This window comes from Homarus americanus, unplaced genomic scaffold (assembly GCF_018991925.1).
Source record: "Homarus americanus isolate GMGI-L3 unplaced genomic scaffold, GMGI_Hamer_2.0 scaffold3806, whole genome shotgun sequence".
NCBI lineage: Eukaryota > Metazoa > Arthropoda > Malacostraca > Decapoda > Nephropidae > Homarus > Homarus americanus.
In genome coordinates, this window is record NW_024713295.1 from 99,686 (window position 1) to 115,834 (window position 16,149).

The 16,149-nt window shown below is 42.5% G+C and overlaps 1 protein-coding gene across 4 annotated transcripts in view; it reads right to left on the bottom strand.

The window, feature by feature from the left end:
- LOC121871673 overlaps positions 1 to 16,149 on the bottom strand; it is a 33,127-nt gene that overhangs the window by 14,415 nt on the left and 2,563 nt on the right. The gene's annotated exons all lie outside the window — the stretch shown is intronic.

Here is a 16,149-nt window from a genome sequence, read left to right on the forward strand (position 1 = left end):
ATGTCATAACAATTTTCTTTCTCCAGTGACCTAAGAGGATTGATTATATTCTTGCCTATATAATGCAAGACAGCTGAGCGTGAACCCTAGTTAGTAATGGTGTATCCTCTTGCAGTAGCCTTCACCAGCACCACTAACAAGCCTCCTCCTCTTCACTCACCAACACTAACGGTCTTATTAATTCACCCGCTCACTTATCCAAATAAAAACAACTAGGAATAATATCGTCGGCAGTACTAGGGTTGTCTTACCTCTTCGTCTCTGCCTTAATCCCATTACTGTTGTGTGGTGTAAGTGTCACCATCACATTTACAGTCGTACCTAGCAAGTACGACTCCTCCTCCTCCTCCCTCACGCTTATATACATGACCTCTTCATTTTACCTCCCAAGTGACCTTCCCACACCCTGAACGGAGGTAAGGTCTATTAATACGAACTAAGAGAGGAAGTGGGGGAAGAAGGGAGAGAGAGGGGGGGGGGGAGGTGAGGGAGGGAGGTGAGGAAGGGGGGAAGGAAGGGTGAGGTAGAGAGGGCGTCTCTCCTTTTGTTTACCTCAGGGTAGCAGCGCAGGACGACCACGCATAAACCGTTTACTTCGTCAAAACTGTAATAGAATATCTTGCAGCCGCATCCAGCTCGGCCACAAGGAACACTGAGGCTTAAGTCACCAGGTGTTAAGGGTGAGTGTGTCGTGGGTGAGGGTGAGAGGCTGCGGGTGTTAGGTTATCCCCCTCACCGCCGCCGACTGACGTAAGCTAGATGTCACGGGTTCGATTCCCGGGCCGGTGGAAGTTGTTTGGACTTACTTCCTTGCCCTCACATAATGTTGAATTAGTACCACTGCCTGAGATCAGTTATTACACTAAAACAATAAACATGAGGACTACGATCATCACGGTTTGTTATCATAATGTTAAAAAACAACATCGTCACCTAGTCTACAAGTCATCCTCTTCTCCTCGTAGGAAATGCCACTCGTCAGATTTCCAAACCACCATATACTCTCCTGACTAAAGACTCAAAGTTCCTCAAATAATGAAGTCGGATTCTGATGACGTGCGACTTGCTACGAACGCAAGCATGGTGGACCTGTACTGTGTCTCGGTGTTAACAAGGGCAGAGAAAATAACATACGTGATTATGAAATGTTTCTCAGCCGAGGGATTAATTAATTTGACACATATTCCTCAATTGTCTGTAATAACTCGGTCTGGTGGAGGTGACTGAGGTCGACCAGGACAGAGTGTGTTGTCTGGTACGTAGGAGGAAATATTATTTGTATTATAGTTATTTATTTGACTTGTATCTGGAAAATTAAACTGGTCTTATTTTGGGTCTCTCTAATCCACCTCCCATCAGCCTTCCCCTTACCCAGGACACACCCTTTCCGCCAATCACCCCCTCCCAATGACCACACCCAACCCGATGACCACACCCAACCCGATGACCACACCCATCCCAATGACCACACCCATCCAAAAGACCACACCCAACCCGATGACCACACCCATCCTAATGACCACACCCCTTCAAAAGACCACACCCATCCCAATGACCACACCCATCCCAATGACCACACCCATCCCAATGACCACACCCAACCCGATGACCACACCCAACCCATGACCACACCCAACCCGACCACACCCATCCACAATGACCACACCCATCCCAATGACCACACCCCTTCAAAAGACCACACCCATCCCAATGACCACACCCATCCCAATGACCACACCCCTTCAAAAAAACCACACTCCTCCCAACGACCACACCCCTCCAAAGGGCCACCCCTGACCCCTGACCTTTCCCCCACCCCTCCCCCTTCTCCCTGGCACTCGAGGAAGTAAAACGATCTCTAACTATTAGGGAACATGACATGATGGGCGTTGTGGGTGAGGTCTTGCGGGCGTTCACATGTGAGTGGAGGAGTGGTCTAGTTAAGGGCTCATGGTAGGTGGGCGTGGGTGCAGGCGGTGTCAATAGTAATGTGTATGGGCGTGAGTTGTTAAACAAAAAGACGTGGTTATGGGTGGTGTTGGAAGTTAATTAAGTGAAAGTGGGCGTGGTTCTGGGTGGTGTTGGTAGTTAAGTAAACTAACGTGGGCGTGGTTGTGGGTGGTAACTACCATGGGTGTGTGGGTGGTTATCGTGCCAAGAGACCATGAGCGTGGATAGCAATCAGGGGAGAGTGATTGAGAACTAGAGACGTAAACATCACTACGCATACCTTGATGGGCGTCTGCTGGAGGGGGTAATGGAGGGAGAGGGGGAGGAAGGAGGAGGGGGAGGCAGGTATTCATTCCCCCAAAATGGTATTCTAATGTTCTTATTTTTATGTAAATCTAATAAGACAGTTTGTGGGTTGAAAGTTGCCTTGGTGTTATTTATAAACCTCTTTCTTTCACACACACACACACACACACACGCTAACATAAGGGTACAATATATTGCTAATTGTAGGGCGTGATGTCATGCTGTATACTTCCGGCGTGTGACTCCCTTGTACCACTCCGCCAGGTTCCGTCCCTACCTAGTGTTCCCTCCCCACCACACTGTTCCCTCTCTACCATCCAAATACATAAAAATCGTTAGGTTAGGTTAGATTAGGTTAGGTCTACCTTGCTATGGACTGGGTTAGGTTAGGTTAGGTTAGGTCTACCTTGCTATGGACTGGGTTAGGTTAGGTTAGGTCTACCTTGCTATAGACTGGGTTTAATAAGATTTCATCAACATCAAGTTATCCATTTTTTTTCTCATATTTAGTAATTTATTTTAAGTTTATTTTTCAGGTCTGGTTAACTAAGTCTTTTATATAAGTAGAATCTGTATGAACTAGAATTAATACGTTTTTGTTCCAACTCGACACAATTCATTAACATGGTAATTTGACTCGGGTAAACAAACTGCATTCATTTCATTTGTTTTGATTTTGTGGTATTTGAAGCTATTATTATTTTGTTAATTTTAAGAAAACCAATGATTTTGATTTTGTTTATTAATTTAGTGTTTTATTATATACAAAACCATCGTGTGAGAGTGTGGGAAGAACTTCATGAGACCAAGATACGTGTGAACTATATATGAAACCTACCGTATCCCCCTGCCTTAAGAAAAGACATAAGGAATTTAGAAACATCCCAAACCATTCAGTATTATAGGTATTATGCTTATATGACTCGGTATTTGTACGAGTGTGAGGTCTTAGGTGAAACAGGTCTTGGCCAGTGACGTTCAGGCGGCGTTATAACTCAGTGTCTCGTCTACGGTGTTAGTTGTCGTAAATGAAAATTCTCCCGCTGACACTTCCAGGCCTCGTTCTTATTGTATGGCCACTTGACTGGAGAGTAGTCGTTGTCTGTCGTATGTGTTCTAACGGGTCATTTATCTCTCTGGGTTGACTCTAGGGGGTCGTGGTTGGTCATGGTAAAAATCTATTAGATCTTTGACAAACTCTTGGCAGATTACAAAGAATTTCAACTGTTTTGGGGATTTATCTGTCTATTTTTTTTTTTAATGTATTCTGGTGTTTCCTGGTGAATTCTGTTAACGGTGGTAGATGTTATATCGTCCTCGTGGATTACTTCATAAAGAAATTGGTTCTGTAAAAGGCTCTGTCGCCCAAGACCAGTATAAACGTTCGCCGAGGGTTCAATAGTTATACATCTTTCCTGCGGGTATTCATTAGCAACGAACTTGTCGCTTCTGTGTTGTGGAAACTCGACACCCGGGAAATATATCACAGACACGTGGATCCCTGAATGGAAAAAAAAAAGAGAGTGTGAGGGTGTTGGCACAGCTGGTGTGGGTGTGAGGCTTGGGTGTTGTTTGGTAGCGAGGGCCTCCGAGTGTCCCTCACGTTGACTCATGAGTGACACTGATAGGGCCACTCCTTGTCCGTTACTGGAAGATGATACATGCTCTTTCTCCCCCGTGTTGTGACTTACTTTCTTCTTATTCACTCCTGGTCAGCCACGTCACTCTCCCTTCTCCAGACACTCGAGTTCTGGTGGATTTTTTGTTTTGTTTTTCGTGTTCGTCACCTAAACCTTGATGACCTCCTTCCTTGTCCGTCACACTCCCTGCCAGCCACAGTTTCAACTACCCTCAGCCTGACCTTCATAACTTTCTTTATAAATCTCGCGTCATCCTCGCTACACCCCATCACTTTTAATCATCCAATCCTGATGAAGCTCTTCCTTATTAGTCACAACCTTCATCTACGTTCTTGTCATCTCCCGTCGTCCGCTCCCTGCTATCTATCCTCTCACCTCCCTTCACTGTGGTGGTCACGTCAGAGTACGGGAGCACTAAACCCACACTATCCTGGGCTGACACGTCCATCCCTCACACATCACTGAGCCGTCTTACTCAGCCTCTGTCACTGCCATGATCTCGTCTCCTCGTTGAACATCTTATCACGTACATTTACTTCACCCAATTCCTTACTTAAGAAACACTGCCACTACTTGTACAATATTAACTTTATTTTGTACAAGATTTGCTGTTCCGGGACTAGGGAGTGACGGAACATGTTGCTAGTTTATCCTGTTGTATGTGTTTTCACTCGTTCTTCCGCTTGTTTGTACAGAGAATGGGATCTTTAAGAAAATGTTTTCACTGGAGAGGAAAAATATCACGAGCTTTGTTTACATCATAAAAGTAGAGCTAACCAAATACAGCCACGATTTATGAGTCAAGTTTGTTTACAAAAACCACAGTAGGTTTTGTTGACAGGTCAGCCAGTCTGGATTCCTCTTAAGCTGAAATTAGGTAATGACTCATACGTTCTAAAAATAAGAATCTCCTCCGGTCAAAAACTCCATGACACCGGGACCAAAATCACCATCAACGTAATTGGTGTAATTCTCGAGCACAACGCTGCATTGTACACAATGCAGACTAGCAGACTTATCTACATAGACTTTAAGCGTACTGTTGTTGTATTTACTACCAGAAAGTAATTTCCCTGGACACGTGACGATAACTAAAAGAAACTGAAAAGGTGATGGAACCAAGTCTATAGTGTGGCCATGAAACCTGATTATATTAAGATGTTCACTTGTTTGTGATCATTTACTCGAGCCGGTAAATGGTAGTTCCGCATCTCAGAGGAACGCCGTGTGTCTGAGAAGATGCCTTGAGGACCCCTGCGTCAGACAAAGAAGTACATTAGAGTGGACTGCAGATCTCGTCACCCTCCAGTGCTTAGCTCTGAACCCCGACCACCGCTTGTTATAAGTACACACACAGCCTCCACGGTCGATACACTCCTCCTCCTCCTCCTCCTCCTCCTCCTCCTCACTGTGATCCAGGCCACATGATGGGACATAAACATCTCTGGTCATGTTGCTTAGCCTCGGTAGTACTTGTGTGCGTCGATGCAGTCTGAAAGTGACCCCGACGGACGCCTATACACGTGATAAACCCGACGGATACTTTATTTAAATCCCCAGGTAAATACTCCTGAACCACACGAAAGAAAACTATGAATACCAACTCATGTTTTATTGAGTTTATTTATATGATTCTTAATTACTTTTGAATACAAATTACTGTCCAGGTGAGGAATAATCCCACTGAAAATAAAATTACTTGAATTATTATTTTTTTTTTACGTAGAAATTAAATTAAAGTCTTATGTATCAGCCAAGTGAAGAAAATTGATAGATAATGATAGCGTTAAGACATTGAGATCATAAGTAAACAAAAGATTCAATAAATGAGATTAAATACATTCTTTAAGGAGTTTTGTTTAGGCCTGTTGTACTATTGAATTCCAACACTGTAATCCGCGGGGAATCAAATACTGTATTCTTCATATTCTCGTAACTTTGTGTATTTATAGTTTTAGTTAGCTTTATTTATTTTTTTATTTATTATCTATTATTTCATTCTCTGCTTTTATTGATTCTCGTCGTTTTCTTCATCGTGTCTCTAGTTCCTTCGCCCCTCCTCCTCTTCTTCTTCCTCCTCTACCACCACCACCACCACGACCGTCCTTCCTTCGCCTCTTCCTCCTCCACCCCACCACCACCACAAACCCCCCTTCCTGTTCCTCCTCCACAACCACCACGACCGCAGCCAATGTCTGTGGCGTGTAAGACAACATCTCATGGGATCATTGTATCAGTCAGCTCAAAGTCTTCGGTTACCAAGCTCAGTCTGCCTCGTGCATGCAAATGATGGGAGGAAAGAATCTTGTACATTCAGCTCCTGAGGACGTCATGTTATCACTAATTTCAGGTCTGGGGTGCATGGTAGTTCTCTCATTAACCTAAATTCTAACTATGTCATGGTTGAGTTATTAATTGGGTAGGAATATATTTGTTTTATCTTTTACAGAATAATTATGAAGTGTGGTTTAATGAGGTCAGTACAGTGTAATGTTCTCATTAAGGCCATTCTAATTATCACTAGCATCATTACCACTACCCCTATCATCAATTACCACTATCACCACCCACGATCACCACCACCATTACCATAGCGCCTCTGATTACAGGACCTACGGCGCCATAATCGCCCTTATTGGTAGTTAACGAGTGATGACAATGTGATAATGCCGCTGAGGGCTGGCTCTTGTTGACATATGCTTCAGGGGACCACTTCTGTATCGTCTCCAGAGGTCTGTTCTTTTCTCTGTAGTACAAGTTTTGGGTACATGTTGTCACTGTATTTCTTGGTACTTTGTGGTATTCAGAGTGAGTGAGTGTGTGTGTGTGTGTGTGTGTGTGTGTGTGTGTGTGTGTGTGTGTGTGTGTGTTAAGGGACAGAGACTTATGTACAATAACAGTAAACAAATACTACTTAACATTACTGTACATTAAAACGTCACATATTGTTTACATGCTAATCTTTGTCACATATTGTTTACAGGCTAGTCTTTGTTTACATACTGTATTATCTCCGAAAAAAGGTAAACAATAACATCAAATAGCGTCCCTAAGTGTTAATAAATCACCATAGACTAACCCGAGAAGATTATATAAAGAGGAACACGAAAGAGATGATCAGTGCCTCGGGATCACTGCTGGTAGCCAGGTTTGTGAGGCTTATTTCAGCGCTGTGTGTTTACTGTATAACTCAGCACATAGCTTCTTTTTTTATAGCTGCCGTGATTTGTTTGGCGTGGATGGTGCTGGGTGTATTTGGTGAGTAACTGTGTTTATCACTCAGCTAAACTGTAGCATCTTGCTTGTTGACTAAAAGGCAATTAACGACGTAGATTTTTTATTTTTTTTAGAATGAAATCATAAATAATGGGATTAATTCCCTGGAATATATGTCTTTTTTTTCTCAATCTTTCTGAAGTGTTTATACCCATCAGTTAACAACAGTCGAGGGTGTTAGTAAAGACTGCAAGACATCAATCATACGTAGAATAACAACTGCCGCACCTCACTGGGGGCCAGCAGGAGGAGGAGGAGCTGCCCACCTTCCCAGTATACGGAGCACACCAGCAGGAGGACCGAGACTCTCTTTAACATTTAGAGAGATCATACAAGATCAATACAAATACGTAGATATAAAGTACCGCTACAATAGTTTCCACGTGGCGCCAGTGTTATAGAAGTGGGTGACTTAACCCAGATTTAATAAAAAAAACTGCATACATAAACGAGAAGATTGTTTATTGATGTTAGCGCCTCAGTATACACAGAGCGGCCGAGTCCGTCTCACGTCACTCCAAGATGCGGGAACACTACACAACAGAAGTAAACAGATACACCACTAAATTATAGTCAAGTTACTGTCTGTTATTAATTCTATTTTTGGGATAATTCCGTAAATTTACACATCTGTGCGAGTGATTCTCTGCTGCTAGGTGAGTCAGGTATTGTAGACCTTGCCGAGGAAAATGACATCCGCCTTGGTACAGCGATACAGACTTACTCTACGTGGTATCCATTAGTAAAGGTAAATAATAATTAACAACAATCATCAACGGTCTGTTAGCAGGAGAGTACATCTACAGGCTGGTAGTGCGTACACCAAGAAGATAAAAAAGGTTTACCCAGCCCCAGCAGCGGTGCCAAATGAATCGACGTAGTGACTTGGTGATGAGGTAACCAGGTGATGGCCGCGAAGACGAGAGATTAACAAGACAGCAATTGGTCAAGTATACACACGACTCAATTACTTCACATACTGCGACGAGGAACTAGTGAGTAGCTTGTAAGTCACTCATTAATATGCGACACGCGGCTATAAAATAGGTCCTCGGCAAGACTCTGCTCCCCCCACCAGACTGTGTTGTGCTGATCAGTCTACCGTCGCCACTACCTGTGTGTGTGTGTGCCTCAGGGAAAGGTTGTTCACTTGCTCAACCACATTCTGTTTCCGCCGGCTCTATAATCCAGTGGCGAGGTACTACAGCAGGGAATGTGGCAGGAATGTTGCCACTATGCTCACGTAGAAAACACTCGAGGAACATTGGGAGTGGCACTTAATGTTTGTTTGTTTGTTTTACCCATTATACTACTATTACTGCTGCCATAGTTATTAACAGCGCCAATGTTTCCTACATGCAATAATTATGTTTATCTTCTTTGTATAATTTGTTTGTGTTATATCGCGAGTTGCAGTACCTCCCCTGCAGTGCCCTGATCTACGTGCCCTGTACCCAAAACGAGACAACAGCACAGGGGGCCCCGCCGCCTCCCGGACCTTGTCTACATACTGGTCCTCACCTGACGATACCAACACCTGCTATGAGTCTCCGTGTAAGCTCTAGCTTTAGGAGACCATAAATAACGAGAAAAAAGAAAATAAATGTTTTGCTACTTTATAGGTGAGAATTATATGATAATAGAAGCTGCCTTTTAATTTTCTCACAGTCTAAAGGTAGTACCTCACCTCCCACTCTCTCCTCACCATAACAGTGGCCCCATTACCTCCGCCCCCCACCACCCCCTCTGCAGGCTGCGCGCGCACCTTTATGATCAACATCTAATGGTATGTGTCGCTCTCACTCCAGGGAGGCAAAATCAACCCTGATGGTCCTTTATCAACTTTAATGTCATCAAAATACTGAAGTTTTCATGGTGGTGTTTGACTCACGTGAAGAATGATAACAGCAGCATCACGTGTTTCAGTAACCTCAGTATAGTTACACTCGACTCGCACTGCCTACCAGAAAAGTCCTTGTTGTGTGCGACTGATGAACGTATAGACAAATAAATGTTCAGTTTTATCTGTTATCAAAAGTTGTTTAACATGGCTACAAAAGGCTCCACGTCTGATGCTCTCAGTAACTAACACTTAAAATAGCTTCCTGTCTAGCAAGATCTACAGCTACTAGAAGAGATGATTGTGTAAGAGGCGCAGAGCAGCGAGGGGATGGGCTATTATTTAGTAGATAATGAGGGAGGGGGGAGGGCCCACCTGGTGTGACCACTAGCAGGGAAGGAACAGAAGCAGAAGCAGGCAGACTCTCAAGGTTACTGCTGTGAGACACTGACGCCAATACTCGATACTAATTCACGAAAACTAAATAGCATACAAATTCTCCTTCTTAACCAGATGTTTATAATATTATACCATAGTAGACTGTGAATGAACGTACGTGTGTTCGTCCGTGTTTTTACCGTGGATGATGAGTACAGTGAGGCTTCGTATACAAAAGTTCATTGTTCTCTGTTATAGTAAACATTGTGAATCATTTAATTTCTGTTTATTGAAGAAGCACGTCAGAAGATGATGATATTATTATTATTATTATTATTAAGGATACGAATTACAGAGAACAAATACCCCAACGTAAACAAACTTGCCTTGAGCACACCATTATATAAACCATAACAAGTAGCTCCTCAGACTACTTCAGGAACCTTTAGCCCCCCACCTCGTGTCTGACCAGGGATGTCCTCACTCACATATACGGTTATCTGGCCCCATACACCTGCCAATCAGTGTCCCAGGTGGCGCCAGGTATCATAGTGTCTAAACCACCTCCTTACCTGACCCCACCCTGACCATAGATTCGGTTTCTATAGTGACCCAACCAGGTACTGTTCTTGTTCTAATCCTTATCCTGTATCCAAACTCTGGCTTCATCTTGTCAGGCACTGCACCGTCACCACCCTCACCACAGGTACCGTCACTACCCTCACCACAGGTACCGTCACCACCCTCACCACAATACAATATTAATTACTATATATACTTAATTTTTCTATAATATTACCAGGTATATTTACGTACGACTTCAAATAAATTACCTAAATGTGGTTTAAATTATTAGAGGCTGTCAGATGGGTCGTTCCTCGCTATTACTAAACAAATGATAGTCGGGTTTGTAGGTCACGAGGAGTCATTTTTTCACAGGTCTAAGTTATTGGTGTGGCGGAGAGGTCGGGAGCTGTCACCACCAGGGGGCAGCAGATGGTCGAGGTGATGAGGAAAAAGACCAGAATAGTCCTCAGTGTTTTCCCTGAGAGACTCGAGACAAAAACTTGCTCTACATTTCCAAACAGGTGACAAGCAAAAAATGTGTACTAAATCCGGCCAGAGTAAACAAAGCCATAATGCTGTTCTGGTTGAAGCACCTCTTACTGAGTAGGTTTTTGGTAATTAGGTTAAACTGAACTGAGGTCAGATTTATACGGCACAGCATATTATTACCAGATAGAAGACAGAGACACGACGCATCGATGGTCAGTTCTGGGGAGTACCTGATGATTAACTCCCCTTAGCTTATTTCACCTGTCGCGACGTACAGAAATAAACAAATAAATGTTGATTATCAAGAAGAAATATATATATATAGAGCTCAATAGAAGACAGTGAAGCGATAGTGGTCACTGTGTTTAAATATTCATGCACGTAGCGTTAATTAAGAGGGTGTGAGCTCAAAGACTTTATTCACAGCCACGTTACAGCTCTTATAATGATATCCTTAACGCGTATATTATATAAAATGCAAAAAAAAAAGGCAGTCTGCTCTTATTTGACGCACCAATGTCTGTCCCTGTACCTATGAAGATTCTATTACCTTATTACAGATAGTCGTTCATGCCTATTAAGTAAATTTACTTTGTGTTGCTTCATTTATATTCAAATTTATTACCTGTATTGAAGATTTCTGTCATCTTGTGTTCTCTGTCTATATCCGTTTGTCTGTCTGCATCCTTCTGTCTCTCTATTCGTATGACTTCGTTGATCTATCTATCTATCTATCTATCTATCTATCCCCCTTATACCCGACCTGAGAAGCCCACCCCGGGGAAGTGTTATCTCAACCACGGCATAATCTCCTATCACAACCCAGGTGGAGGGAGGAGATAAGACCACAAGCGTTTACTAGATTAAAGGCATGACTGTATGGATGCAGGAAGGGAGGGAGGGGAGAGTGGGGGAGTGGAGTGGTGGGGATGGGAGTGGGGGATGGGGACGTCTTGGTGCTGACTTGAATCCCGACATTGACTATTCCTCTCTGTTATCTCCTAGTCTCTTTATCGCTACTTATTTATCTATGAAAACCAAAAGATAAGTGAGTGAGTGAGTGAGTGAGTCATTTGATGTTAACGTGAGGGGGGAAAAAGTGATACCAGTAAGCAAGGTCTGGTTCCCCGAGGAGGATATTGTGAGACTACCACTGGCCTTGTGAGTTGTAAGAGGTCAGGCCAACGTTTGCTTTTGTTGGGGAGGACACAGAAGGCGAGGTCTCAAGGGTAGATGATGATGACTTACTGCTGTTGTTTTTGTTGTTTTATGCACTGATGATATTGCTGCTCCTCGTCTCCTGTTAATTCTACTGTAATCTCTTTTTCCCTCAGTTTCATCATCCGTTTTTGCTCTCTCTCTCTCTCTCTCTCTCAGCCACACAACACTGAACCACCTCAACTCAGTACATATCATCTGAACTTAAACCGCCGTCAGTTCGCCGAGGAGAGATGACTCACGCCCGCCAGAGAGCCTCTTATGAGTGTGCTTCTCGACGTGTGTGGGAGGCGGCGGGACCCTGTGGTTATGATAGGGACAAGTAGCCAGTTCCCCACTCAACCACTACCACCACCATCACGGCACGAGACGTACTTAAGGGACCTGATCTACCTTGACACTTGTAAATCATCTCAAATGACGTAAAAAAAAAAGAGATTACGTTTCTTCCTACTACCAGCGAGAACTCTTGACCTTAATGAGGCGTTTAGATTTCCTACTAACTACCGAGACCTTTGAGAGACGCGTCCCATAATAAACAAGACAATATATAAACATGAATAAAAATGATAACATGAGTGTAAGTCCACTCAGCGCCTCCTTCCCGGGGATTTGCGTGATGGTATTTTTTATTATTATTTCTTCACATCGTCTGACATGTTTTTGATCACATTCCAATTGTATGATCAACATCTATAGGTCAGGATGTGGACACGAGAAACATTCAGTCACGTGCGGTATCTGTAGGTGTTTCATTTCCTGGTTCGTCCGCAGCTCGAGTGATTGAAGTGGTATTAGTTACTGACCACAACTTAATGTTTACTTATTCTTCATCGAGAAAGTTTTTTTTTTTTTAATCTTCACACGTTCTCAGCCCCCAAGTCTTCACACGTTCTCAGCCCCCAGGTTAAAAAGAACTAGATCATGGTTGTTATGACACTTGTCTGAGCTCTTGGAAAAACCAAAGTTTATGATAAGCTGCAAGAAAGTCTGTTCATCCCTTCAAACAAAGAGCCACGCATCCGGTCAACAACACGACGTGCATTACATTGTGTTTAAATATACAGTGTATGATGCCAGGGTATACATGTGATTAAAAAAAGGCATACTGTGTTTTTGTTACTTTAGATGGAAATATACTAAGGGGAGTTGTACGGAAGAACACAATTATTACTTTAAAATATCTTATTCGATATTTCTTCTTTGTTTGGGAATTGTATTACTTAAACTTAAATAATAGTGAAGGTACTAGGAGTATATTTGTAATAATATTAGTGAGAGGGTAAAAAGTATACTGTATTATATATCTAAATTTGAATATTATTATGATAAAGTGTGTAGTGTGATGGTTAGGTGAGCTGCTGTGTTACCTGTGTGGTGTTGTTACCTGTGTGGTGTTGTTGTTACCTGTGTGGTGTTGTTACCTGTGTGGTGTTGTTACCTGTCTGGTGTTGTTGTTACCTGTGTGGTGGTGTTGTTGTTGTGTGGTGGTGTTGTTGTTGTTGTTACCTGTGTGGTGTTACCTGTTACCTGTAACTTGTGTGTTGTTGTTGTTACCTGTGTGGTGTTATTCGAGTGGTGTGGTGTGTGTGGTGTTGTTGTTGTGTGTGTTGTTGTTACCGGTGGTGTTTGTGTACCTGTCTGTGTTGTTGTTGTTATCTGTGTCTTGTGTTACCCGTGTCTTGTGTTACCTGTGCCTTGTGTTACCTGCCTTATTACCTGTGCCTTGTGTTACCTGTGCCTTGTGTTACCTGTGTCCTTGTGTTACCTGTGTGGTGTTGTTACCCGTGTCTTGTGTTACCCGTGTCTTGTGTTACCTGTGAGCACAAGAGAAAAGAAAGCTGATGAAATTCTAATACCACAGTGGCCATATTACACTCACCGCTCAGACCACTCGATCTTCTAATGGGTAGCAAATGAAACTCGACCTGTCTACATATAAATACCTCAAGGGACCACATCCACCACTAGATGTCTCTTACAACAGTGTTCCTAGAAAAAAAAAATAATTGGATTGCATGTGTACCCTGTAGTAAGGTTTAGCAGAGGAATATCAAATGTCTCTGCCCCCTAACTAGCGCTGCATCAAGTGTGAACTCTCTTAGGTCAAGGTTAGATCAACACTGACTCATGTTCCGGTGATGCCAGTACAGTACCTGCCAACAGTGCATCACAGAGAACTAACCGACCGCCTAGCGAGTTAAAAAGTGGCGGGAGGATGAGGGAAGGAACGAATAATGACTAACTATATAAACCCCATAATTAAGAATGTTTTATTTGAAGATTTACGACTGATGTGTACAATTAAAAGAAAAAAAACAAACTCTTCACAAACAAGCGGTTCTTCACACCGAGAGAAAAGAAAACACGTAACACCCAGCTGCCAGATATATGTGTATGAAATATAGTGCGATCAAAAGTCAGAGTTATATTTATACAGCTGGAGCTACTGAGCGCCAGACTTACGCCAGACGGAGATGCCTGAAGAAGCGACTGATGACCAGATGGTATATCAGGTGGTTGGTTCCCCTGAAGTACTGTGCCCGCCCCGCCCGCCCCGCCCCACACGTGACGAGATAACAGGGTCCCACGGGCGTCGACACTCCCAAACGCTGATACACAGTGATGGACAGGACCAGACTACATCAAACTACCAGACAAAACTAGAAACTATCAGCAACACAACCCAGCAACACTAGCCAGTTTCTGAGAATACTATACCACACCAGACAGTACCAGACAGTACCAAAGACTATTTAAACGGCACCAAACATTTATAAAACAAAAATAAAATATACCGTTAAGTACCAGACACAATAACAGAAGAAAACACAGGAGAAAAACAAGAGTGTACACGTGTTGGGTGAAGCCTGGCTGTGATCACCTCATGCAAAGGAAAACGACCTAAGGTAACTAGGCCATTTGAGGGAAAGACCTACAGTTACGACCTCTCATACATATTCTACAATGATGATTAACACCAAGTTGAACAGTACAGCTTATTACTAAAACATTATACCACTGTTGACGGTCTTAAATGTTGTTACGCCGTCTCTTAATTTACTTAAATATCCAGGTTCTAGGCGTAACCAAACAAAAAGTGAAGTAAATTATAAGAGAATAAAAATAAATAAAGTAAACCTTTAAGAATTTAATGGATTAAATATTAACACAATAAAGAGCCTCGTAGGCTGTCACAACAAATTGATTCACCATCGAAACTTTTAAGACACAAGTGATACAAAACATCGAAACATCAAAAGAATAAAAATAAAGCATTGGATTACGTTAACACTGCATAAACATATAAAAACTATCACTGAAATTAACTAACGTGAAACAACACTGAATTACTTGAATACAACTAAGCAAATACTGATGGACACAAACAGAGACATAAATAGGTACTCACATAGATATACCACATTGGTGGCGACAGGAACAACACAAACAAATTAAGTATCAGTAACAAGTGACACTCAAAGGATGTGGACTGTATGACAAGAGGACTGAACTGACTCAAGTCAGTTGGTGGGTCCTATATATAAGGTCGGCTCCCGCCACGCGACCCGCCGGTGGGTCGTTTAACGATGCAGATGGTCGTTAGAGAACAAAGAATGCTGGTTACAATACAAAATGGGTTTGAACAAATAACAGTTAAAACCTAAACAGCAAAGGGTAAGGTGATTAGATTATATAATAGTGAATACAACACAGCATTACAGGAATAATATGGAAGCATGTTATATAAAAAAAAAGAAAAATACGACACAGTCGTAACAATGTCAAGCCCTCCAAAAGTGTTCACCTGAGTAACTTATTTATTAATGAATCATAATTATCATCTGAATAGAATAAACTAATAAATACTGAACAACCATTAATAAATCATCCATTATATTATATTTTAAACCTGTACCATAATTCAAATGCGATACTACAGCTCCATCTATACACAGGTAAGGATTTGTTTACATTTGTTCCACAGTTCGTCATCTCAGGTATGTAAAAGAACTTGTGAAATCTGTAAATACACAAATAACGTGGTGAATCAGTTCGGATAACAACAAAATATCTATACACTCTCCTTGATGCCTTTACCAAACCCACCCATAGGATAATCTGTCAACGGGTCAAAATGTTTATACCGCTTAGCAGTCGGTAGGCACTTAACCACTGTAACAACGATAACAATTGATATGGTAGTTATTAATGATATAAAAACTCGTAACTTATGAGGTGATGGTAATGACAATTTAATGAGGTGTAAGATAACCAGCTGTTGACGGGGAGGAGGAAGAGGCTGTGAGAGTGTAGAGTTGACACAGGGGGGGGGGAGATGAGGTTTAATCTAAGGTGAGGCTACAATGATTACGTCACTGAGGGTGTGGGAGGCTCTGGGACACTGTAGAGGTGGTGTTGGTGCGTTGAAGAGGGTGTGGGAGGCTCTGGGACACTGTGAGGGTGGGGTTGGTGCGTTGAAGA